Consider the following 25601-nt stretch of genomic DNA (forward strand, 5'->3'; position numbering starts at 1 on the left):
CATGCGTGATGATTGCAAAATATGCTTTCTCGCAATTTTTGCGAGGAGGTTCAAGTCTCACGTACGGATTTGTCGTATTCCCGATATGTACCCTGAGCTCGGTCGCTTGTTATTTTTTTTTTTTCAGTCTCAATGAATATTTGAATATTCGTAGGGGAGAGTTTGTGTGTTTCGCACCGCGAAAGTGGGATATGTCGCGAATAAGACGAGAACGACCGTCGATTGCGGACGGCGGGGTGTCTAGACGTCGCGGCGCCTGTTTTCAAGCATCAAATGCTTGCGGAAATGCGGTCGATGCTTCGAGCTTTCTTGCTTTCCCCGAGCTAGGCTACAGGAAATTTGCTGGCGCCACGGAGTTCACGTTAGTCGCAGCTTCTCAAATGGCATATACTTAAAAAAAATTAACGAAACGGGCCAAAAAATTGACGCGTGCACCACGATAGATTTTTCTTAAGAAATATTACATAAGACGTGGTAAGGTTTCAGTAAATTCGACAGTCGATCGTTGCGTAAAGTCAGCACGCGCAGTAGACTAGTACGCGGCGAGAAACGCTTAGATATCTAGCTTTTCTAGCTCGTTATTAGCTGGTAAAAATTATCTAGTACTTAGTACGTTTTGAGTGTTATTTTTCTGGCTGAGTGCTGGACAGTTTTGCTAGACAGCCACGAGGTGAACCACGAATTGGCTAGCTAATGATTAGGTAACGGTGGGAATCAATTTGTACTCGGCTACTATTATTTGTTCGCAAAACGTATACGTTTTATAATAAAATCACGTAGGTGTAATTGCCGATTTCTATCAATCTGTGTCTTTTTTCTGCTGCAAATTTTAACTGTCATAAATCTGTACGAGTCTGAATCTTTCGTAAAGCTCAACTGCATCATTTACAAAGCTCGCCCGTTTTAAATGGACGTAAAATTTTGCGAACGCGCGGCGTTGAAGTGAACCGAGGAGGAGAGCGTCGCGCAGATTAAAGAACATAAAACTTGGTCGGCGTGGGCTGCAATAAAGCATCCCCCTACCCTCTCTTTCTCTCTCAGCTCTGTCTTCCTTCCTTTCTTTTATCCAGGAAGCTCGTCTTACGTCTAATGGGCAGTTTCGCGCTCGCCGACGGTCTCGTTTCTCTCGTCGGACGCTTGAATTACGACGAGTTTTCCGCCTTACTGTCTATTTACTGTGTGTTCGCGTGCCGCAAGTAATACCGCCGGTCACAGGAAAACCACGTGGAAAAAAAGGCTCGCGCAGTGAATCCCCGGATACTCTCGGCGGTATTTATGGGGTGACCGCCTTTCTCCAACCCTTCCCTTCCTCCCTGCAGGATTTATTTAATTATCGCGCGTGACCCGCATGGCACACACGTCGCTTTATTAGAGTTTATGCCAATTTTCGCAAACGCGCCTCGGCACGCGCGAGCGAGACCACAATACCGATATCAATCACGCGACACGGAATCGACATCGTTATTGGAATTTTTCGAAATACATATATATATATATATAATACTGAATCTTTTGTACGTAATTCTTTTTTTTTAGCAATACTGAAATCAATAAATTGGTTATCGGAACTGATATTGCATATTGCATAGCTGCGTTCATTCGATATTGGCTGTGTAAACAATATTCAACAATATTAATCAGCTGACAATAATTGTAAAGCAATAAAACAAAACGTTAACTTCTGCTCGGGCTTTATCACGATGGATCTCATATCTTCTACTTAATAAACTTCATCAAACTCTATCGACTTTTTATGTCGGTTTATAATTTTTTTCGGTTTGGATAACGCCAAGTAATGTACAACACGGATCTCCACTCTATTGGCTGGCGCCATAAAAAAAAAAAAAATTCTAAAAGATACAGCTTTCTCGAATTATAATATCGCCTCTCGTACGACAATGGACCTTGAATCGCGCGGCGGTGCGCAAAAAGTCGACATGGCAATGTGGGATCGAGATAAAAAAAAGCAACTGAAAGCTTTGTCTTAGTGAATGTGAAAGTTCCATTGAACGTGACATTAAAACATATATAAAGCTACATTGTCATTTGGAATAGAAGTCCATGGGTTCTCGGATAGGGACAAATACGTCGTTAACGCCGACACGTTTAATGAGGGAATTTCGCAACGTGGGAGTTTACGTTTGACCTTAACATCCACGCGAATTTAAATCGATTGAGAACGCCAATGCGTTATTTATTGTTGCCGTCTTTAGACAGATTTAATAAATAAGCGTGTGTGCCGAAGGTGCGAAAGTAATGATTTTTTATTACGAAAGCCAGACGCCCGAGAAGAGATTTGAATAAACTCGAAACTTAAACTGAATTTAGATCAAGTAAATATGCGCGAATATTTATTCATCACTCTTATCTCAACACAGAACATTATATGCGCGTATTCTCATCGTTGCAAAAGAACAATGTTTATCGCTGCAAATGCCGACGCAGCTTAATGACAGACAGCAGTATGGATAATAGAGCGATAAGTAACGTATAGCACCTAACAAGATTTGCACTCTTGAGACTGTCGCCGTGACAGCGACAGAATCCCCGGGATTAGGACGCAAGCTGGAAAGAAAACAACAGCGTGGTTTTGTCATTCGAGCAGCGTAAGAGCCGCGGAGGGAAAAGAAAATCAAGGGTGCGCACATATTACGTACGCTCAACGCCTCGAATGTCCCCGCTGCATTCAGAAACGAATGTCGCCTGGATATTTATGATCCTTTACGAGTCTGTTTATTCGACTAAAGAAGCTGTTTGCTTTGCACGTAGTGAGTTAGTAAATCACATTTCTAGCGTATCGACGTTTCGCAACTATTATAGAAAATTTATTGAGGATATAGATAACCAGCGTTGAAATTAATAAAGCTGCGTCGACGAGTTACTACTCGTATTTCTTCTCGAACTCGATTGACATTAATGATACAGAAGGTGAGAGACAAATAAATTACAATAGGCGAGATGTTTTTTTTAGAGTTTTTGTCATCCCACCCGTAAGTCAAGTCCCAGGAAGTGAATATTAATATTTTATCAATAATTAGAACAAACCATGCACGTCTCGCGTGCGCAATTTTTCGAAAGGTTATTTCAATTCGTGCGCGTCATTATAATAATCTATGGTCGATGACGTGTTATCGTTCCAAGAGACCCGATTACAAATTACGAAAAAAAAAAAAAATGATGCGACTCACCAATCTGCATCAGCGGAGTTGGAGTTCTGCCGGTGACTGTAACATAAAATGCAAAATATTAATGTAGAGATGCTGGTATATCAATTCATAAAGTTAATAAACAAAGTAAATTTTTTTTTTAATTAAAGATTTTATTTAAAAAATTTATATTTACCTAAAAGTTGCTCCGCCGATGTATGATACCCGTCCTGGGCCTGCTCCTCCTCTCAGATGGGATGTGACGAGCCCTCCTTCCGCGCACAAGTCATTCGCGAACACCCCGACCGTGATTTTACAATCGCGAAAATTACGCACTCGCGTTTAAATAAAGTTATGCGAAAAAATCACGCCCGAATACTACACGGAACTCCCGGTACGACCGACAAACCGGCTACGGTTCGTATGATTTGATATCGGCGTGCGGCACTTTAATTTATCACTAAACGATGCGAAGCAGCGGTGTCTCTCTTTATCTGTAACAGAAAAATTAAAAAAATTATTTTGTGGATGTTACATTTAATTAAATAAAATAATTAAACAATGTTATAAAAAATCTAAAGCATTTTATTACGAAGAAAAATTAATACTTACCCTGGGGTTGCTCCGCTGGTGCAGGATACCCTTCCTGGGCCTCCTCCTCCTCTCAGGATGTCTGCGGGATGTCGGGTTGATCCTTCCTCAGTGGCAGAGTATTATCTGAAACAGAACAATTGTAGTTAATATTCTGTTCCGTTCAATGTCTTATTCAGTGCGTATTATTACGATATGTTACCGTGCGCGTGTTTTGGTCCCGGGTGACCGGACGCACATACCAACGCTAGCACAACTAACCCGCACCGTTCCCTCATACTCCCCGCGCTCCCCGCGCCTATACCATGGCGTTGCTTACCTTTATCGGGTCTTCACTCGAGTCGTCCTCGATCTCGACACGAGGAACAGGCTACGACGTAAAGTGAGGTTCCGGAATCACCTTGATCCTTCAATCGACTCTCGTCGGCGGAATAAACGACGCCGCGAACTTAGAGCAAGACGAGACGTAGGTACGCGACGATAAACCGCGAGAGAACATCACGCAGATGCCTCAATACCCGTCGCGAAAACCGATGCTCACCACGTGGCCAACGTGTCTCTTTAACTGCGGAACGGGTCGCGTAGACTGGTAGCGATCAGGGAATCGAGAGAGCGCTGTGATTGGTCGGCGCGCTAAGGTGCCTTAGCACCCCGCCTCCCCACCCTCAGCCGTTGCCGAGCGCCGACAACGTGGCTCGAACACGATCGCTGGCTGTTGCGGGTGATGGGTCTTTAACTCATTCAGGTGTGACACCAATAAATAGAATACTTAATTTCTAATTGTAATATTCTTTTTACCAAACTCCACCATGTGCAAAGCTAGCATACCCGTAGAGAGCCAAGGATTGTTTCCTAAATATATGAGTATGTGTACGTGTACGTGTACGTGTATATACGTGTACAAGCAGCGTGTCTATATGTATCTCTTTCGAGTACACGCGTAAGTAGCTTCCGTTAAATCTTTTCCAGCTGCAAACCGCCTCAGCCCGGGTGTGTCTTTAAGTATAATACAAAACATGCCTTAACCCACTGGCGAGCTCGGCATGTACATACATGTACGTAAAGCAGGGCAAACAATATATCTCGAAAAGTATAAATTTCGTGTTTTTGAGAAAAAGTTGACAAATTTCAAAAAGTTCTATTTTATCGCGTTCTACTTTTTCAAATAAAATTTATGTCAAAAAATTAGACCACGGTTAACAATATTTTTAGACATTTAAGTATATGCTCATGTATAGTTGTACATATTTTTTTTTTTGTACTTTCTAACATTACTAAAAAGATTATATTAATAAAATCCGTTCAGATACAATACATCTACATGCCATATTTATATACGTTATAGTGGGTTGTCATATGTATATATTATACTTAGGAGAAACTGGGGTAAAACCGGGATAAGCGGATCAAGTCGAGAATACTCGCTTATTTTGCGAAAGGTAAAGAAAACCCAATAAAAACGGTAGATAAAATCGAATGGCTGTTGCGTGACATATTTTCGACTAAAAGACATGCACATAAAATATTACGTCGATGTGTTAATATCAAATCTTTTCTTTTAAAGAAATTCTTTTTCCGTCATTGCGAATACCTCCCGGCTCTGCGTTCGATTTACATTTAGAGCAACGGTCACGAAATCGTTAAATTCCGAATTTATTTGCTGCCGTGTAATCACTGTTTGCGGAAGAAACGACGATCTCATCTAAACGGTAAAGAAAATGTATGATCGCGGTCCCTCGTCTTCGACGACGGAGATCGAATGCAACCTGATTCGAACGATTCAAGCCCTCTGTCAGTGTAACGAAGCTCTTTCGATTCCGCTCGCGTTTCCAACGTACCCGCGGAGAGTGCTTCGTGCAGCGCGTTTAGTACGACATTTCAGTTTCGAGTGTATACCGAATTTTTCGATACACTGAAAAAAGTATCCGGTGCCGGACAATGCGTCGCTCAACGGCAAAGAGTTTCTCAAAAATGCAAAACTTCTTGGCATTTCTCTATTTCTGATAACGTTCAGATTCATCTTTTCGCGTTAATCGAGCCGATGATATTCCATCCGCAGCTTTACGCGTATACAGATCGTTTGATACGCTATTAGAAATGGCACAATTATATAATATGTAACGCAAAGTCGTTTCACCGGTCCGAATTTTCTTCCCCAGCCCCACCTCGATTCTCCTCTTGTCTACCGGCGTCATTAAATCTGCGACGCGTTGACTTCCGTGCCATTTGAGAACTCGCGTATTGCGCATTCTGCTCTGCATGCAGATATCCATAGCCCGGGTTTGCCGACCCGCCTCTTTCGACAATCCTTTCTCAGCTACCCTCCCAACCCTTTCACGTTCCTTGGAATGAATGGACGAGCTTAGTGAATGCCGAGAATGAAAGACGTAACATTTGCACGGGAATCGACGAGATTCTTCATCGGAGCTTTTATCAATTATACAATCTTATTTTACTTATTGCCGCTGCGTCGCCCAAAGAGAATATAAATACCGCAAATCCTAAAGGCACGTAGAATTTTCAGACATGTTTTAGCCGTTATATTAAATGATTTCTGCATTTCAATGCCACGCGAGACGACCGTTCTTTTTATCTCTATTTATTCAAATATAAAGAATGGGAAACGCGCGTGGAAATGTCGCGATGCATAGTAGGAAAATGAAAAAAATGCTTGTATGTCAGGCACCGGGCACTCATTTTTGTTCCATTCATACGATGAAAGGTTGAACAGGTCGGACGCGTTGTTGTTTGTCGCATTTATATCATTTGTACGCCGCGCATCGTGCTTCAACAATTTGCGCAAATGTGCATTGTTGATCTCGGTGCAAACACCACATACGTTCGCGAGAGAAAGAGAGAGAGAAAGAGAAAGAGACATACCGCGCATAAATAAGCGTCGAGAGGCCATTTCTAGATACGCGAGAACGGGCACGGTGTGTACCTGCGCGTACAGTTGCGGCAATGCATATCAAACGCGTTGAATTTTTAACACAACTGCCACATAAACCTCCGCTTCAAGCAGCAGAGCGAGCGACGAAAATGCGCAAAATAATGACGCAGGTGTTAAAAAAAAAAGTGTCTGGGAAACGAAGTAGCAATGATCGGTGTCAATTGAGTCTACAGGCGAATTTACAGTCGTCATCGCGTATTTTTTATATTTTTTATTTTTTTTTTTTAGAGCGTAAAGACAGACGTTCGCGAATAATTTCGTTTTCTGGGTTTTAACTTCGTTGCGTCCTCTTTTTCTCTGACCGATCTTCCCTTGAGCGCCGCTCGAACGTGCCGAGGGTGAAATTGTTATACTACTTGAATTCACCGGGGGACTCGAGATGTTTGATGCGGGAAGCTCGCGAGCTTAAAACGTACGTGTACATATGTACGATACATACTTGTACATGTACATAACGATACCACCGTCGGCACCATCATTGGCACCTTTACGGGCGCTACGTGTGTTCGTTTGTGCTCGTAAGATGTCCATCGTCTCGTACGTACATGCCTGTACCGCACAGTAACACGGCGTTGCAGAGGTCCGAGGTTGATACCTAATGTCGGACCGGCGCCGTTTGATTGGACGCATCTAGGGTGAGGTAGGTAACGATAACGGTTATCGTTATAGCCTATTCAGTATCTTTGACTACGAAGTGTTAAAGTATTCCGGACGCCTGACGCGGTCGGGACTGTTATTGCATCCAGGGAGGAGCCGACTCTTTCCAACGTCTGCGGTAACACGTGCTAGAATTCGCGATTCTATGGTCCACAAATGCGCCCACTCGTCGTTGGATACTTTTATTTATACGGCCTCGTCAATTTTCATCCTATCGTCAGCACGCGAGTAGGATGCCTCTTTTTTTCTCTCTTTACTGCTTATGTTATATGAATAAATGAGACTAGCGTCTTATAAAAACGCGGTCGATATGTCGTCAACTGGAGGGAAAACTTTATTCAGTTTTCCTCGTCTAATATCCATTTTATTCCATGTCTTGAATTGTTCAATTTACTGTTGTCGGAATCAAAACTGATTTTGAAGCTTCTAACCGTATGCTCGGTGTCAACCTGCGCTCTCGTGTACATAATTTTCGTTTCCAAGTTTTGCACTTTTCCTAAAACCGAAATCAACTCGAGTGACTTCAACCGAACGAAGTAAAATGACAATTTCAGGTTTGCGCTTCAGCTCGGAATCTCATCTCATCTCTCGCGATGTAAGTCCGAGTTAGTTGGCCTCGCAAAGCTCCGTGACGGGTTTTCCTCGTGTTACGATATACCTATCCTTGCCCGCGGTGCAAGTTAAGCGATTAAACCGATGGATCCGCGTTCAATCTACTTAAATCTTCATACGAGCTTTGAATTTACGCCGCGGATTGCGAATTCTGCGATTGCTCCGTTACAATATTTTTAATCAAATAAATTTTGTCTAAGGAAATTTTTACTTGTTGATCACATTCTTTAGAGACATTCTTTAAAGACGTTCATAAAATATTTTTATTACATATTTATCATTACGTTGCTAATGCAATTTTAAACTCGGTAATCCTCTTGCATTATTACCCATCCTATTTAATTTAAATCGCGATTTGTCTGCGAAGAAATATTGCTGGAATAACGCGGTTTAGATTTTTTTTTTTCGTACGTTCCTATAAATTTCAGTGAATACAAATATATTTTCTATATTATTTTATATGTATATTATCTTTCTCAAGAAATATTAAAAATAATACAAATTTGTAAGTCCATCTTACATACCCGGTGATGACGTGTGATTCTTATTTTCCCGCGTTTGTTTTATTGTGAGCGGAAAGAAACTATTATAAAGAAAAAAACGCTTGAATTGGTGAACCGGTTTATCTTCCGGAAATAGCGCGTTAGAAAAACTAGTCGACTTAAAGTCAACTAATTGGAAGGCTACGATTCTGCTGCTTCAATTCCGCGAGCAGCTGAGCGAACGAAAATAAATGGTACGGTGGAGGTTGGGTAAATAGGGCAAAAGTAACAGAAAGATATTGGACCGGCCAGGGCCACTCCGCGAAGCCGAAGCCCACGGAAATTGCTTGAAATGAAAGAAGGCCAACGACAACGAGTTATTTCGTACCACATTCAGCCTGTCAAATAGTTGAGAAGAGCTCTCCGCGCCGGCAACGGTATCTCGCCGTATCGGGGGGACAGCAACATATAAACGTAAAGAATCTTTTTATTTTACAGCCTGAACGGTGTGACGAAATTTTTAACATGCGAGTTATGAAAAGACGCGATATCTTTTCATATCGATGTGCGCGGATCAAGTCTAGGTATCTTTTCTCATCTTGCGTCAACGAACAGAGACGTTTCTTCTTTTCGAAATTCTATTAAGATATCAAAAACTTTTTTTTTTCTTTAAACTTTATTATTCCGCGAAACTAAAGTCGCAAGTGAATGGAAAGGTATTCAAGTTTATGCTGTTTCAAGATTTTTAAGATAAACGAAATTGAAAGAAAGACTCGTAAAAACTGTACTCTTTTATTTATACGTTATGAAACTTTCGATCGTATAGTTTATTAACGAGAGTCAACGTCGGCTATCAAGTCGGCGATTTTGAGGTTTAATTTAATTTTATTATTTAATTAATATGTCCAGGCAAAGACGGTCTTCGCGATTTTCAAGATCGAGGACGACCTGGTGGAAGTACCGTCTTTGTCTGGACATATCAATTAAATATTATAATTAAATCGAACGAGAATAACGAATAGATAGGCACGGGGGGATGAGGCGGGGGGCAGGGTGAGGCGGGGGAAGGACAGGGTGAGAGCGAGAGCGAGCCTACGTGCCGCGAGCTAGGTATATTCCCCCACTACTCCCACTCTCGCTTTGTCCTTCTCTAGCGGTCGCGCAAAGCACACGTACGTACGCACTACGCAGACCGCGTGTTCGTGCCGAAATTAATACGTATTTCCGTTCAACGAAAGCCTCGCGATACGAGATCTTCTCCTCTCCATTCTCCGTGTGAGAAGAGCACGTGTGATTCTCCGTGTGAGGAGAGCACGTGTGATTCTCTGTGCGAGGAGAGCACGTGTGATTCTCCGTGTGAGGAGAGCACGTGTCGCAGCCGGTTCGTCGGTCGTTTCGGGAGTTTCGCAAAGATTTCGGGCGTAATTTTTTGCGTTTATTCTAAACGCGAGTGCCGGACAGGAACGCACGAAAGTGATGAATAATTTTCGCGAATGTAAAATCACGGTCGGGGTGTTCGCGAGTGACTTGTGCGCGGAAGGATGGCTCGTCACGTCCCATCTGAGAGGAGGAGGAGGCCCAGGACGGGTATCATACATCGGCGGAGCAACTTTTAGGTAAATATAAATTTTTTAAATAAAATCTTTAATTAAAAAAAAAATTTACTTTGTTTATTAACTTTATGAATTGATATACCAGCATCTCTATATTAATATTTTGCATTTTATGTTACAGTCACCGGCAGAACTCTACACCTCCGCTGATTCTCATGCAGATTGGTAAGTCGCATCATTTTTCTTTCGTTATTTGCAATTGAAGTCTCTTAAAAAACAGCACGAGTGTAGGGCGTGCATAGTCTCTTCTAGTTTCTAATAAAAAGTATGGAAACCCTCGATTCTCAGCGCAGTGAAATAAATATAGCACAAAGATATTTTCGATACTCGACGTCGTATCTCCCGGCGCGATATACAGTTTCGTATTTTTCGCTCGGGAAATTCGTTGATTTCAACGCCGGTATGAATACGTGCCTCGCGTTTTACAACGTTACGGAAAATCGGTCAAGCAAAAGCGCTGATACCGATACGGGTCGAAGTCGCTCTCCGCATTCACTTTAGACCCCTTCCCCGCAGAGCGGGCGAACCTTCGTCTAATGTCTACCCCAAGTTACCGCGGCGAGCGCGATCTCGTCAAGTTACGCCGTTAAGCGCGGTAATCCGTGTAACGCGACCCCGGAATGGGAGAATATTGTGTAAGGGCGGCATTAGACACGCGTACTTTGACGTGGACGCCAGGCATCGTAGAGCGTTGACAAAGTTGGGATAGACATCGTGGCGGCAACTGTACTATGTCACGTACGCGCAACGTCATTACCTTGCATGCAAAATGTATAACAGCACAGTCACCGAGCGGCGGAATAATGCTAATTTATTCGCCGTGCATATTAGAAATGATAGAATGGAAAGGTCACGCGTAATAAGATATTTATCTCTCTCTCTCGCTCTCTCTCTATCTTTCTCTCCCAAAGATATGAAACCAGACAATATCTGTGCATCGGTGCACAACCGCGAGACATTCCATCTCGAACGACATCACCGCTATCTGTTACTTTTTTTTTTTTAAGGTAAACTTTGAGGACGCGAAAATGTGTGGCAAGTTGTATTATAATATTAAATAATTTTACAACATGGCAAGGAATATATGAAATTATTAGTTTGAGGTGCTTAAATTTTTTTTCTGTTTTGGAGGTACACTTTTACTTATAGATTCAATGATTAGAATAAGTTAATGTCGCAAAACTACGAGTATTTGTCAAATTAGTGATCGGAGAAGGTTTTGAGGATAAAGACGACTTGTTATTTTCGATCCTGCGTTGACGGTAATTTAAGATGGTTCGAAGATAAACTCTCTTAAATTCGCACGCCTCGGAAACTTCGGTCGCTTGTCCACGCGATTGCCCCTTACGCTTCACGAGTTTCAGATATATCGTGTGTGTTCAAGCGACGGCGAGGAAAGGCAAAATCGACGGCAGAGAAACGCGTTCAATCCGAAAACGGATTGGGGCTATCGTGAATGATTTAACAGCGCGGTAGTGGCATTCGTCTTCGTATTCTTATAAATCGTTCCGCTTTTACCCGTGCATCGGTGATTTTTATTAATTTAATAAAAGAAACCACGGGCAGACAGTTTTCAAAAGATCCCAATTTGCGAGCGTTATTATATTTGGAGACATTAATTAATTATAATTCACTTACATTTGTAGGTTAAGTTAGGATAGGTTGTTTTACATCCTTCCTTCCTTCCTTCCTTCCTTCCTTCCTTCCTTCCTTCCTTCCTTTCATCCTTCTGTGACAGTATTCTGAATTATCCTGACGTCTTGTAGTACTTAAAATTACTTGGCAGTATATTACACTGCTCTGCTTTGTTTTTTATAATCACCGTCACTCGAAAGAACGACGATGAATTATCGCGGCGATTATTTACATTTATTCGTATACGACACTTTCTATCTACGGTCAAAAATACGCGTAATTGCGAAGCAGTTAGAAATACGTCCTCGCGCCCGAGCCTCCGCAATTAGATTGAAATAGCTTTAACCGTTAGAGATTTCGGCCCTTCGACGAAGAGAGGGAACCGCATAAGAAAGTGAGACAGTCATCAATTACGCGATGCCCTTCTCGCGAAAATAGTAAACTAAATCCGCGCGGAGTTCTCGAAAACGCCGTGTTCGGCGCTTGAGTATGTAGTTTTTTTTTTGCGATTCTCGAGACCAATCATCACTTTCAAACTCCCAGATTGTCGTCAATCTTTAAATAAGATGTTATGCCAAGATTTACGTAAGAGTAAGAAGAAAGACGGAGCGGTGACATTATTACGAATGGCGACGCCGTAATCACGTTATTTCGACGCACGTATGTACTCCCACACGAATTTTATCTTTCGCGACGTTTATTTCTGACCGTGCGACATTATTGGAAGCGACGCGCCGACGATGCCGACACGAATTCGTGGGAAACAATTTTACCGGAAGAAAATTCGGAGACAGAAAAAACGCGATCGCGTTCGTAACATGCGTATACATATACATGATGTGTGTATCCACGCGTAACACGAAAAGCGTATCGTTACACGTAAGCGTTACGGTGAATAAAGCGACGTGGACGCAGGAGGTGGTAAAGCGAGGAGAATCACGGGAGAAATCGCGAGGAGAAGCAAAGCGGGAGCGGTACACCGACGACGATTACGGGCGAAGAGAAGGATCGGAGAGACGTAATACAAGGGGGTAAAAAAGTAGATAGAAGCGAAGTAGAAAAGGACGCAGGCTCTTTAACCAGAGCACGCCGAACGGACAGGTGAGTTCCGCGGCGAAGGAGCCGCAGTTACTCCGTTACTCCGAGAGGGACGAAGGGACGTGAAAAGAGAAAGCGAGATGAGATAAAAAAGAAGAGAAGGAAAGAGAAGCGAGAGGGAAAAGGAGCATCGGGTCGCTAAAACGCGCGGAGACGTAGCCCGAGCGAGAGAGGCGGCGAAGATGCACGAGCGATGGTGCCGCAAGTACCCGAATGGAGCGAGCAGTGGAGGTAAAAATGGCGCCAGGTGGGGATAAGTTCGCCGGCCGCCGTCAGCGGCGCCTCAGTTCCGCGGTGTCTGCCAAGGTTTTTGGTTCGCTCTACGTCCTGCGCTCGGGAGTCGGGGGACAAAGCGCGCCCGGTCGACGGGAAAGCAGTGGACGGTACGCGAGGAAGCAAAGAGAAAACGTCGGCTCGCCCGCGTCTTTCGTTCGCGCGATCGCGTCCGTCTCTCCAAGCGGCGAGCAAGGCTAGCCAACCGCGGCATCGGCGGAAGTCGACCGGCCGTGCGTCCACATCTCGCTATCTCCGTCGCTCTCGCGCGCGCCTCGTACGTTCAACGGAGATCGACGACGTTGGGGCTATTCTACGAGACGCGAAACCGTACCAGCTGTAGTGACGCGACACGCTCCCGCCTCCGAAGGGAAGAGGAGGCAAGTTATATTACGCCGTGCACTGTGTTCTTCCGTTTTCGATTTCTCTGTTTTGTGCGCTCGGGATTGCGAGTCGGGCTTTCCTTTCTTTCTTTTCTTTCCGTCATTCTCATTCGCGTGTGCGACGATGTTTTCTCCGCCGCCGAGGCCCCGTTAGCGCCGAGGGAACAAAGGGAGGCCAGCGACGAGTCGCGGAGACGGAGAGAGAAGACCTACACGCATACAGTCATATCGATCGAGAGCTGGTCCCACTTGACGGTGAGTCGATTGAGTTTCATTTCATACTGCCTTCCCGATCTCCGGTTCCCGGTGTCTTTGGCGACCCGCGGACGGGGAAATGGGACGTTCCGTTTGGCGTTGCTCGCTCCGCTTAACGGGAATGCCATTAGAACGGAGGGGGCCCCACGTGTGCAATAATGCTCGAAATAATGCCCGAGATGCATGCTAATCGCGCAAACAGAGTGACCTTCGTCGGTAATTGTTCTTACGTACCGAATCAAGTTCACGATCACGCACAATGAAGCTTGCTCTAACTCCTTGTTGCTTCGCCCATCCGCGGACGGGATACCAAACGAGAAACATCGCTATCGAGTTACGGCGCGGTGCACTTATTGTTAGATATCCATTCAGCGCGTTCGAGACACCTGCGAGCACTCGACGCCGCCTGACAACCGTTTACGCGTAATTATTTTTTATCGTCGACGTCGACGGGAGCACATTTTTTAATACGTGCCGATCGTTCCTTATTTCACACGAATTTATATTTTACATATACGTATAAATTTCGATATAAAATTTATTTTAATCATTTAATATCGCGGAACATTTCAACGTCAACGATGTTAAAAGAAATATAATTTTCGAGCATTATTTCAGCATGTCAGCGAACGTGGACGGTATTATTTGCCGCATTATTCATTGTATTTTATTTTGATAATAGATATTCGTATCTGTTACGTAATCGTGTGCTACACCGAGAAAGGAATATGATTATCAAATGATGAATTAATTATGCGACGCCTCGATTATATAATGTTCTGAATTTTTGCCAAAAGGCGAATGTACGTTTATAATATTTATTAATTTAGAAATGCGTAATATTCGACATTTGATATTAAAATTATTTTCAAAAGAGTTATTTATATATTATTAGACATTCGCGACGACAAATGCTCGGAGCTCGTTAAAAATATCCCGGCGATACAGTTCTGCGTGTCGTAATTTTTTTTTTTTTTTTTTTTTTACTCGCACCTAAAGAGCGCGATATTTTGCGGTCGCGATAAACGTATGGAGCATAATGAATAACAAGTGCGAAACGAAACATTCGCATACGCGATGGACATTGAGAGTACTTCGATCGCCTTTTACATTATTTTTTTAACGGCAGCGTCCTCATCAATCGATTCGAAAAACAACTCTTCTGCCTGTTGGTTTTTCCACAGACGACCAAAATATCGTACCTGTAAACTTTAAATTGCGCACTCTCGGAAAGATTTAGATTAGAAACGAGGAATTGAAATGCATTGTCGAGATGCGGTGACGAACTAGTACTTGAATTTAGATTGACCCAAACTTTGCGGGACATCTCAATTTTCGATTCTCATCGAGGACTTCAATATATCCCGTGTATGTAAATGTATATATTCATCATTATTGAATTTCGGGACATTAACCGATAATGTATAATATTAATAACGCAGAGGAAAGAAAGATATTTTATAATTTAATACGCTGGAGTTAATCTGAAATCGGATAGCGAAGAATTAATTGTCTTAGTTTGGACATGCGTTTTTCTTGGTCGTCGTTTTGCTCGGGCGATACTAGGGCGTGCTTGCACCTCGTTGGCGAAAGCCGCCGGTGATAATACGTCTTCCAGGACGCTGGAAATTATGCCGCGCGACGGGGCGTACCGTTGCTAATTAGACGCGCCCTCGAGCCGCGTCTCCGCGAACCGCGCACTTTTATCGCACACGAGGTCTAATTAAGGCATAACGAGACAAAAGCCGCGGTAACGAGCGCACCCGCACGCATCCGATCTAACGGCTTGGCGCCCTGCGCCGTGCGGACGTCCCGATTCTCGCGATCGGATTCGGTATTTCGCCAAGTATCTCCGTGCACGGCATGATCCTCGTTACTTTCCTCCGCGATACCGGTTTGCGTTGACAAGTTAACGAACCAAGCTGGCAACGCCCCCGCCCTCATCTGCACCGCGGAGAGAAGTATCGGCTCGGAGAAAGAATACGCTCGACATCCAGATTCAGCTTTGTCGATACCTCGCGAACGATTATTGGGTCGCAAATGATGAAATTCAACCGTGCGTCCCTCGTTTGACGCAACGATCAATACTCGCGATTGGCTTGGAGGCAAGTTGCCTAGACGCGACTTTTTACGAGTCTATTTCGAATCGATCGACGGAATCAGCGCTCTCAGCCTGCCGTATTTATTGCTAGGAAAACTTTGCGGCGGATGCTGCTCGTTGCCATTTCAGCGAAATTCTGTCGCGGACACGCGACGCGACGTCGCGCCGCGAGATGGAATCTCACAACTTCGCGAAGGCAGCTATTAATAATATCTCGGTTAATTTATTATTACTCTTTGCCAGTTTGTTTGCTCTAATTTTTTTTTTTTTATTTTGTAACACGCGGTGAAAAAATTTTGTACGCATAAAGCTTTCAATCGTACATTTTTTAAAAGAACGTTTGTAAAATAAAGAATTGAAATACGTAGCTCGAGTTAATATTTAACGATCGCCGCTTGCCGCGGGAAAGCTTTGTTGAAAAGAGACGCTTTGTTACGGTCTTTCGTGAGATTTTTTTACGTTTCATATCTGCTGCAGGCAGCATGAAATTGAAACAAAAGTCTCGGAACTAAAAGTCGAAAGCAAAAGGTAAAGAGACGCCAGAGAGATAAGTGTCAAATGTGGATGCCGTAAAAATGGGACGTGTCTCCGTGTACTCGCGAATAAAATATCATTTTTATATGCACATTTATTAAAAGTTGTTTCAACTATCGCGTTTTGTTAATATCTTTATGAAATTAAACTGGCAAATGAAAAGAAACTTAATTATTTAATCTTTACATTTTATCTTAATTTTTCGGTATTTTAATGTTTGATTTCAATTTTTATTAAAAAAAATTTTTTTCTCATTTATATCTAAAATTTCGTGGTTTTAAAGATTAAATAACGTGCCTAATAATCATTTGAAACGGCGGATGATCGAAATAGCATCGTTAACAGTTTCAGTTCATATAATAATATTGTGAATTTCCGGGAAAGTGGGGCATTATTCTCGTTTACAAAAAGGAGAAAGCCATATGAAAAGTGCAAAGTATGGCGCATTATTCCTTGCACAGATGGTACATTCGCACAATATTTCATCTGAGAACATAACAGACGCACTCAACATTAATTCTCTCAGTATGCTCTGTTAAAACTCACGAATGGCCCGAGCAAGTTTGTTCTCTTAATAGAACTTTTAATGAAATTTTCTAACGTAAAATGCTTTTATAAAAATATAAATATTCCACGGAGTCGGCGCGAAAAGTAAAATTTCCACACGTACATACGTATGTATATACCGTGAATGTAGTTTTGTTAAAATTGTTAAATCGGAAACGCGAAAACGAAATGCAGTTTATCGGGTTTGTCCCCGAGTTATATGACAGAGCTGAAAAATTGGATTCGATCGGAGATACGACGGATATCTTTATCGCTACCTCGACTGGCTGTGAATTAATCCCGGCACTTCAAAAAGTTGAACAGCAAGTTCCGAATATAAATCTCATACTTTGCACGGTCCGGCGCCGCACCGAACGCGAGCATAACTTACGGACATTAGTCATTGATATAATCGATCTCGGTGGTACGGTAACTAATCTCGCGTGACGTACCGTCGACCGTAACGTAAATTTATTGTCGGCTAATTAGCCATTCCCTCGTTGGCTCCCACCCGCTTCCTCTTTGCATTCGGATAGAATTTCTGTGTCAATTCGATGTGGCAACTTAAGTTCGATCGAATTTCCGGGGGAAGGGAGGAGAGGAGAGGACCCCCCTTCCGAGTAGCTTATCACGGAATCATGTTCCCCGATGAGATGGTTACACAAATGGCGCGGTGTCGGTCGGGACAGCGGGATAAATCCCTTTTTAGAAAATTAACTCACTATTTAATTTATAAATTGGATAATTTACTTGATGGCTTTAACTAGACTTCATGCAAGCGGCATTATGTCGTTTGCAGTCGATGGGGAAATTAATGTAAATCGAGTTAGGAGTTTCTCCGTTTCTACGAATTAGAGCTGGCTTTTGTTTGAGAAAGCCCTTTATAGCGCATAGTGTTTCTCAAATTCATATAGTAGCTCTATTCAGTAATCTGAGAGAATGCAATTTCTCTCTCCCTCTCCTCCCCTCTCTCTTTCTCTTCTCGTGTATACGCGATGCTGACCCATACCCTAGGGTGCTACCAGAGTTGCAAGACAGGTAGTGACGTCATTGATCCAGCTGCTTCTCTCTTTTGTGCTCGTCCTTCCTCTCTCGAAGACGTTCGCCGTGTAATAGCTTCGGGGCTTTCGTTAAATGTAATACGTGAACGTGTACGTGCGGTAAAATATTATTTCAAGAAGAAATTGAGAGAATCTTTTTTCCGGTTGGAAGAGAGTTGTCCAGTTCCCTTAGCATTTATTAAAAATGATGTCACGTAAAGAGAAGGACGTATAGTCGTTACATCATACCATTTCGTGTCATACATTAAACTAAAGATAGTATAGTAAAGCGATTATCTGGACGCGAAGCCATAGATAAGATATTTAAAAAAACTAATATCAATTAATTTCTGTTTACATCTCGAGATAAGTTTTTCATGCAATTAAGTAATTTTACTAATTATACATACATATATTTTGCATTAATTGTTTAAAATTATTTAAATATAAATTTTTGTCAAATAAAAAGCATTAAAAGAGCTCTTTTTCTGAGGGTTAAAGTTGAATAAAAAACTCGTAGCGAATTTCTGCTTGGCCTTTTGGAAAGTGTGTAGTATATACCGATGTTATTAGTGCAGGTCGATATATTCTAACGTTGGGTTTTGCCACTGGTCAAATCTTGTACAGGCGAGTGTGTACTTACGCGATAGAGGGGTGTATGAGATGGGATGGTCACCGACGAAACTCGTCGTGCAACCACCTATTTGCGGCTAGTTGGGCGTAACTTTGGCGTGCTATTAGCAAAAAATTATACATAAATTAATATCGTTGTCGCTGAAATTCAAACATTGTCGAAACTTTGTGACTCGTTGACCGGCTCCGAGTGCGTGCGGTTTTGAAAATTTATACCGTTTTCATTGAGAGCACCGAAGTTTCTCCGACGGTCAAGTTAAAGTAATTTAATAAAAAAAAAAATTGTTCTATTCGATTTTTTTTCGCGATCGGACGTACGATTTTCATAAAACCCGATTGCGCGAAAAATATAAATCTAGGACTAAAATTAGATTCTCCTCGGAGTTGGGAGACTATTAACCCATGACGAAGTTGCGAAAAACAATTGAAACTGGGATTCGAGGCATTTACGCGTAACAATTTAATAAACGTTGCCACTTGACGACTCGAAGGACTCGTAACGCCGGCTGACTCACACAAGTGAAGGTATCTCGATCTCCGCCCGGCGCAGAATACTGCCCGTATCGCGGCGCGATTACGCTGGCCGTGCTTATCTCACCGGTGCACTCGCGATTGTTGCGTTTCGTATTCATCATAGGGCGCTTGGTTTATTATACGAGTACGAAGATACTCGTCGCGGGGTCGCGCGAGCGCGTGCTCGCGAGCTGCGCGTGTTTGTTAGCCCCATATGAATTCCCTTCCGGCGGTAGGTAGCTGCCGAGATATACATATAAGGTGGCTCTTGACGTCATTGACCCAGCTGCTCGTCCCCTTATGCACATCTTTCTGCGAGATATTCCGCGTACCAGCGCACCGACACGTAACATACGACATGCAAATCGCGCCCGCGTATATAAAGTTATTACTCGCGCGCACCGAAATCGCGCGTTACGCGCCAACGAGCATCAGCGTGATCTCGGATCGTCTCCAGCTTCCTCCAATTTAGTTTCCTTCTCGAATTATCTCTACTTTTCCCCGGGATTATCCGCGTCTGTAACGGATAGAGTCGCGTGGTATTATATACGGAAAAATCAGCGAGAAAATTACTCACGCGGTTGTATCAGTTTGACGAGACGCGGCAGGATAAGCAGCCGCGATAACGATTATGAATCGTCCACGATAAAATGTTTACAGTCTTATCGCGTGCAAATCTGCGAGGGAAACGGGCATCGTTTCTGGATCTATCAGTATTATAAAAGTTACAGCGTGCAGATAAAACGATAGTGATATTAGATTTATTAAACGGCAAAACGTTGAGCAGTTTCGACAAAATATTCTTTTTAGCTTTCTCAATTTGCAAATTATATTAAAACGTGCACATATACATATATATATATTTTTTTTATAACGATGGCTTTATTAGCAACAAATATACTTTTAATTTTTCTGTCCTTCCGTTCGATTTTAATTCTCAACTGCAAGCTAGATCGTCATTATTCTTCACAGAAGGAAGTAATAAGTCGTGAACAAAGTGACAAATTTGCGATGGTATTAAATATTGTTATATGTGTATAGTTTCGCGCGCGTATTTTCCATTGAATTGCACACAGACAGCGCCAGTTTAATAGACGTCTTTAACTATAATTGAGCACAATATGGCGGTTTGTTCTGTTCGATAGAGAATATAACGCTTTAGTACGCGGACGGGCAAACGTGCGCGATATCGGTGCTCGTGGCTGGACCGCGCCCTGGAATGTACGCGAATTTAATATTGGCACGTGCAGATATAACGTATGGACCGTGCACGCCAGATGGAAGCCGCGCTAAAGCCACTTTGTACCGGCGAACGTTTCAACTGAAATTATGCTGTCGATACGCTTCTTTCCGGAGCACAGCAGATCGAATTCGCCGCAATTCACGCGTAACGTGATTTCGACGAATGAGGCTTTTAGAAAGCAGAGAGAGAGAGACGCTCGATTTTTATTTTATGTCTAAACAAATATAAATTATAAATCCGAATAGATACAACGAGCAAATTTCAAAGAATTAATCTGTAAAACAATGTCGGTATTTTTGTAATATAATCTCAATTGTCGCTTTTTTAATGAAAAATGCAAAGTTATTAATTTGTATTTCAATTCAATATATGAATTTGTACTTTAACTTTAAACAGATTGAAAAATTACGATAAAATTTGAAATTTCTCTTACTTTTCTTGCGTTTCAAGTTGGAAATGCTTCTCACGTTGAATTATAGAAGAATTACTCTTTTTTATATGCCGAACGAATAAGAATTCACGGAACAAAGAGTTAAGCGCGAGATCCGAGGGTATCGAACGTATCTTCCACGTACAGTTACCGTAGCTTAATTGATTTTCTACCTTTCGCTCGTCGAATTAGCTTGGCGCCGAATGGTAGACTTGAAAATAATCGCGGGTAGAATCGTGCCTTGCAGAAAATCCCGCTCAATCGAGTCGTATCTTTCGGCGGATTAACGTGGTAATTAAACGCGTAATTAAACACATGCAATTGCGTGGAAATATGGATTGAAACGGATGTGTGCGTTTATGTAGATATACCCGGTACCATCCGGCAATGAGATACAGGCGCATTTAATCGATTTCTTTCGGTCTAACGATTGGCTTTTCATATTTGTTAATTTATTCAAATTGATATCACGCGTTGCAATTTAATTTCATACACACCGGGCACGAATGTGCCTACATAATACACATCTTTGATCTGCTAAAAAATTATTTTACTTGTCGCATTAAACTTGTTCATTATATTTTATTTGTCTATTAAATTTTTTTTTTTTTAATTATTTACTACTGCTTCAGCGCTGTTTTATTGTGCTATTAACGTTATCGATATCGCGGTAGGTATCTCTCCGTCGCAAATATTTTCCGATCAATGTTTTCCGTAAAAATATAGCCAGGCCTGCACAGATTCATTTCCTTGAATAAATATGCAGGCTTTTTCCCAGCAGGCTCGGTTACTCGCGTACTCCACCTCGACTTCTACAAAATTTGCAACACGATAAAAACAAACTGCGTGCATGATAACGCTACTTCACAGTTATCATAGATCAGATAAATTCTTCGCGCTTATCTGCGCTTAGCTTCGCTTTTTCGGTGCAACGGCACGATTCGTTCTAGACTAGAGAATTATTACATCTGAGAACCAGAAGGGGAGAGAAAGAGATAAAGGAACGTCGCGGCGTGGCGTCTCAATCGTTATTGCGACGGATCGTGAATCATCACGCGGAATGATTCCTCGAGCGCGGGAATTTTATTGCCCGATCGTTCTATGGAAGTCGAAACGGCTCGTAAAACATGAATAAAATAATAACTAATAAATCGTAGGCGCGCGCGGATGCTCGCCGCGAGAGGGAAAGCGCGCTGTCGATTTCATCCACGAGATATTCTTGTCCCACTATGTCCAAATTGCTTTTATTCCCACATACTATGTCGATATATCCCCGCCGATTTCGTAGTTTCTCCTCGATTCAATTTCGTTTCTCCTTTCCATATTCATTACATATAATTACCGCCATTTACGCGCCTTCGCACGGCGGCCGTTCGTTTTCGTTGCCATCGGCCTGGCTCGTTTCGGCGAGATGCATTGCGGACTTTCAGAGAAAGCAAGCGGCGAGAAAGAACGATAGCCGTTTGATTCCTAGAAACGATCGTTCTCCTCGTGGTCATAAATTAAATCGTGTACCACAGCCATTCGCGACCGATTTTTCGCAGCAAAGAGCTCGCTATCTATCAATCAATATCCTCGAATGTACAAGTGCACGCCAAGACGCGTCAGGCGATCGCCAAAGATAGTCTACTTGATCGATGCGTCGCCTCGTAAAGATTTTGCTCCAGCGGTAAACATTTTCCCCGTATTTTACAAACCACAGCGAGGCGCGCGAATGATTTTATCTCTTAGCGTTTTCCCGCTAGATTTATCGGTGCATTTGAAGTGTAAATGCCTGTATATTATGTGACACTTGATCGAGATTTGAATGAAATGATTTCCGTTCCGCACGCACGATTATCTAAGTCGTATTTCACGCTCTACGATTAATATAGTCTTAACTTTTGTCTCATTTTTCTCGCATGGGTTTTTTTGAAAATATGCAGAAAACAATTAGATAGCGGCGCGTAGTTCGATCAATTTCTATATAATGCTAATTAAATCGCTACTTATTTTTTTTTTTTTTTTTTTTTGGCTTAAATGTAATCGGAAGAATATATTGTCGTAAACAAATTCATACCAGATTGGATCTCACTTGCAAATGGTAGTGCCAGATAGTTGTCTCGACTCGGCTTTCGCAATTTTTCCATTATGTTCGATCGCGCGACTCTCCGTTGTTGTTGCGTTACTATCGTGTCGAATATGAAATAGGCGCGTCCCACACGCCTGTGTGTACACACCATATATGCATATCCGTTGTGTGGACACGAGAAAGGTTTGGCTTCGCCCGTCGTTACACGATTACAATTTGTACGGAGGCTACGACGTGGATCGATCCGCTCAGTCCGCCACCGCCGTCGCTCGAAGCTATCTGACGGATTAAAAAAAAAAAGATATACATAATCGTAATTGCTGCGCGAAATAAGGAGATGTCAACGAGTCAGCGAAGCGGGAAATTAATTTTTAACAACAGGTAGTCGACAAATTTGGGTGCTCCGACGATTGACAAAAGCAGGCCGGACGTTGCCGCTGAGCTATTTCAAAACGGTTACGCAATTCTTGGCGGAGGGAACTTATTTCCGTGCTCGTGTTTAGATAATTTTTCTCGGTATCTCGGCAGTTATTCTTCCCGTGACGGGCAAATCGCGTTTGCCGAACGATTCTCGGAGCCGCTAACAACAGACCAATTCGATGACGCTTCAGCTACCTTCGCGTGTGTTATGCGCGTTTCCAAGGAACCCGTGCCTCCGTGATCCATATTAAACGAGAAGCAGAGTGGCTTTATGCAGGCTATCCGCTTCCGCAGGCGAGAATCGTCGAGCTTAGGCGCAGTATTGATTTATCTCCTGATTCACATGTCAATAACCCAGAACGAGAAATTGTTCAATGGCATACTATATCTCTGCATATATTATGTTGTAATCCTTCTTTTTCTCGTATCGCATATCACTGTTTTAAACGGTATTCAACCGAACGAGATACTTCAATTCCGATCTCTCAATTTTTATCTGCAAACTGTTTTATCAATTTATTGTTAGAGATATCGCTCTTGATTTTATTTCCTGAAAGTCTAATGAAAAACATTTACTTCAGATTTTACCCATTTAAAGTTTAATTTGCGGGATTTATCCTCTTCTAAATTTCAAAATTATTCGTAACAATTCGCGAATCCCGGATACGTGCATTGCGATTTTAAATAATTACGTAATACTTAAACAATTTCGTTGGAACAAAAATTAATGGGAGAGAAATTAATTCGGAATATTTTGATATACATATTGGACAAAACGCGCTTATAACGCATCACGTTCGAGTAACCATGAATTCTCGCCACGTCATTAATAAATCCAGTCTAGTTTTCCCGTTTAAGTGATATTAGTTTAAATGTTTGCGGTCAAACGTCGAGATATAATACCGCCGAAATGGCTCGCGTATGTCCGGTTACAGCCAATGGGAAAGGGGGTTTAATATGCCCTGCAACGTGACTAATTTCTGCAGTCTATTTTGCCAAATGACGTGATTCACCTGCGTCAGTGTCAATAATCGGCATAGAGGATAGATTCGTGTTTGTATGCGCGTGTATCTTATTTGTTAATGAGATTGTGTTTATTACCTCGAATGGTCGCAAGGCAGCGCATATTCTGACGGGCATTGTAACATCGATTGATTGTTTAACGAGCGTGCTAACGAGCGTACGTGTACGAATCACGTGGTTAATTGCATCGCAAATATAATATTCTTGCGATGCGCAACGAGTCGGCGATGCGTATCAACATTTTGGTAATGGAGCAGCAAGCTTGAAAACACGTAATTGATACATAGAGAGACAAATCGTTTGCAGTAATTTCACATTGCAATTAAAGCTCATCGGCAAAACGTCCCTGTCACTCTGTTATATTATCCAATCTCGAGCGCCGCAATTTTTAATCAAACCGGTTGTTAAAAACAATTTCTTTTTTAATTTACATTTACGGAAAGCCGTACAAGTTAAGTGTAGTATTTTATTCTTATTTTGAGGAGAATAGTAAGTATTCGCGCAGTGCTTTTATGATCATCGGGGAAGGAAGGAGATCTCTTTCGAGGGTCGTGCTTTCCGTTTTTATTTAAATTAATTGAGCTATACACATTCAGCGAACCGTCTCGAGACGAAACGTCGTTTGATCGCCCATGGTCGTTACACGCATGACTCACGAGGCGCTCTTATTAAACGTTGCTTTGTCTTGCATTTGCATATGGTAATTGATACGATTTATCGCGAGTGTCCCAGCACGACGGTTCGCGGCGTCGAGGTCATGTAACGTAAATAATTTCTTTCCCTCCAACTCGCGTAACTCGCTGTACGCGACATTGAAACGTTAAAATGCGCGATAACGTGCGCGATAGTGCAACGTGAGGAATACGCAAATATCGCCGTTTGATTATTGTGCATTTGTATTCCGTCGGGCTCATTGTGCCCGCAAGTTATTGCGCCTCGCTCGGCGCCGAAATGCTTTCAGCTGTATTGTACATCAAGTCCGCGCGCATTTTTCTCCCCTCGGTCTACATCTTTAAAACGGGAAAAGGAAAAATTATCAACTAAAATAGGGAAATGAAACGCTGATAGAAAAGAACTTTACGAATCGGTAGATACTTATACCAGGCCGCGATTCATAAAAAACAATAAATAAATTTTGGAAACAAAAACTTAACGTCGCGAATATTAAAACGCATTGCGCGAAATTCGCTTAGAGGCCACAAGACAGTTTCCACGGTTCCAGTCCCACGCTCTCGTTATTCCCTTAATTTATCAATGACGTCAACTTAATTACTCAAATTATGTCGTCCGTGTTACAAATTCCGTGCTACTTTAGTCAATTGTATCGGCGCGTTAGATTGGGGCAAAGATCA

At 42.4% G+C, this 25601-nt stretch overlaps 1 protein-coding gene and 1 long non-coding RNA gene across 4 annotated transcripts in view; one reads left to right on the forward strand and one right to left on the reverse strand.

The window, feature by feature from the left end:
* Positions 1–1468: 1468 nt before the first annotated feature.
* LOC139105049 (uncharacterized) lies at positions 1469–6893 on the reverse strand. The gene is made up of 3 exons (XR_011546122.1): positions 3759–6893; positions 3343–3640; positions 1469–3224 (listed from the first exon to the last, which is right to left on the reverse strand). It is a non-coding gene; the product is annotated as an uncharacterized lncRNA (long non-coding RNA).
* Positions 6894–13128: 6235 nt separating this feature from the next.
* The window catches only part of LOC139104664 (ankyrin repeat domain-containing protein 50-like), a 53236-nt gene continuing 40763 nt past the window's right edge, over positions 13129–25601 (forward strand). The window contains exon 1 of one of the 3 annotated variants that reach the window (XM_070660272.1): positions 13129–13695. The gene's annotated coding sequence lies outside the window, so the exon portion shown is untranslated. The remainder of the gene's footprint in view (positions 13696–25601) is intronic. The other 2 variants (XM_070660270.1, XM_070660273.1) reach the window with 2 other exon arrangements.

Source organism: Cardiocondyla obscurior, linkage group LG08, assembly GCF_019399895.1.
Source record: "Cardiocondyla obscurior isolate alpha-2009 linkage group LG08, Cobs3.1, whole genome shotgun sequence".
NCBI classification, from domain to species: Eukaryota; Metazoa; Arthropoda; class Insecta; order Hymenoptera; family Formicidae; genus Cardiocondyla; species Cardiocondyla obscurior.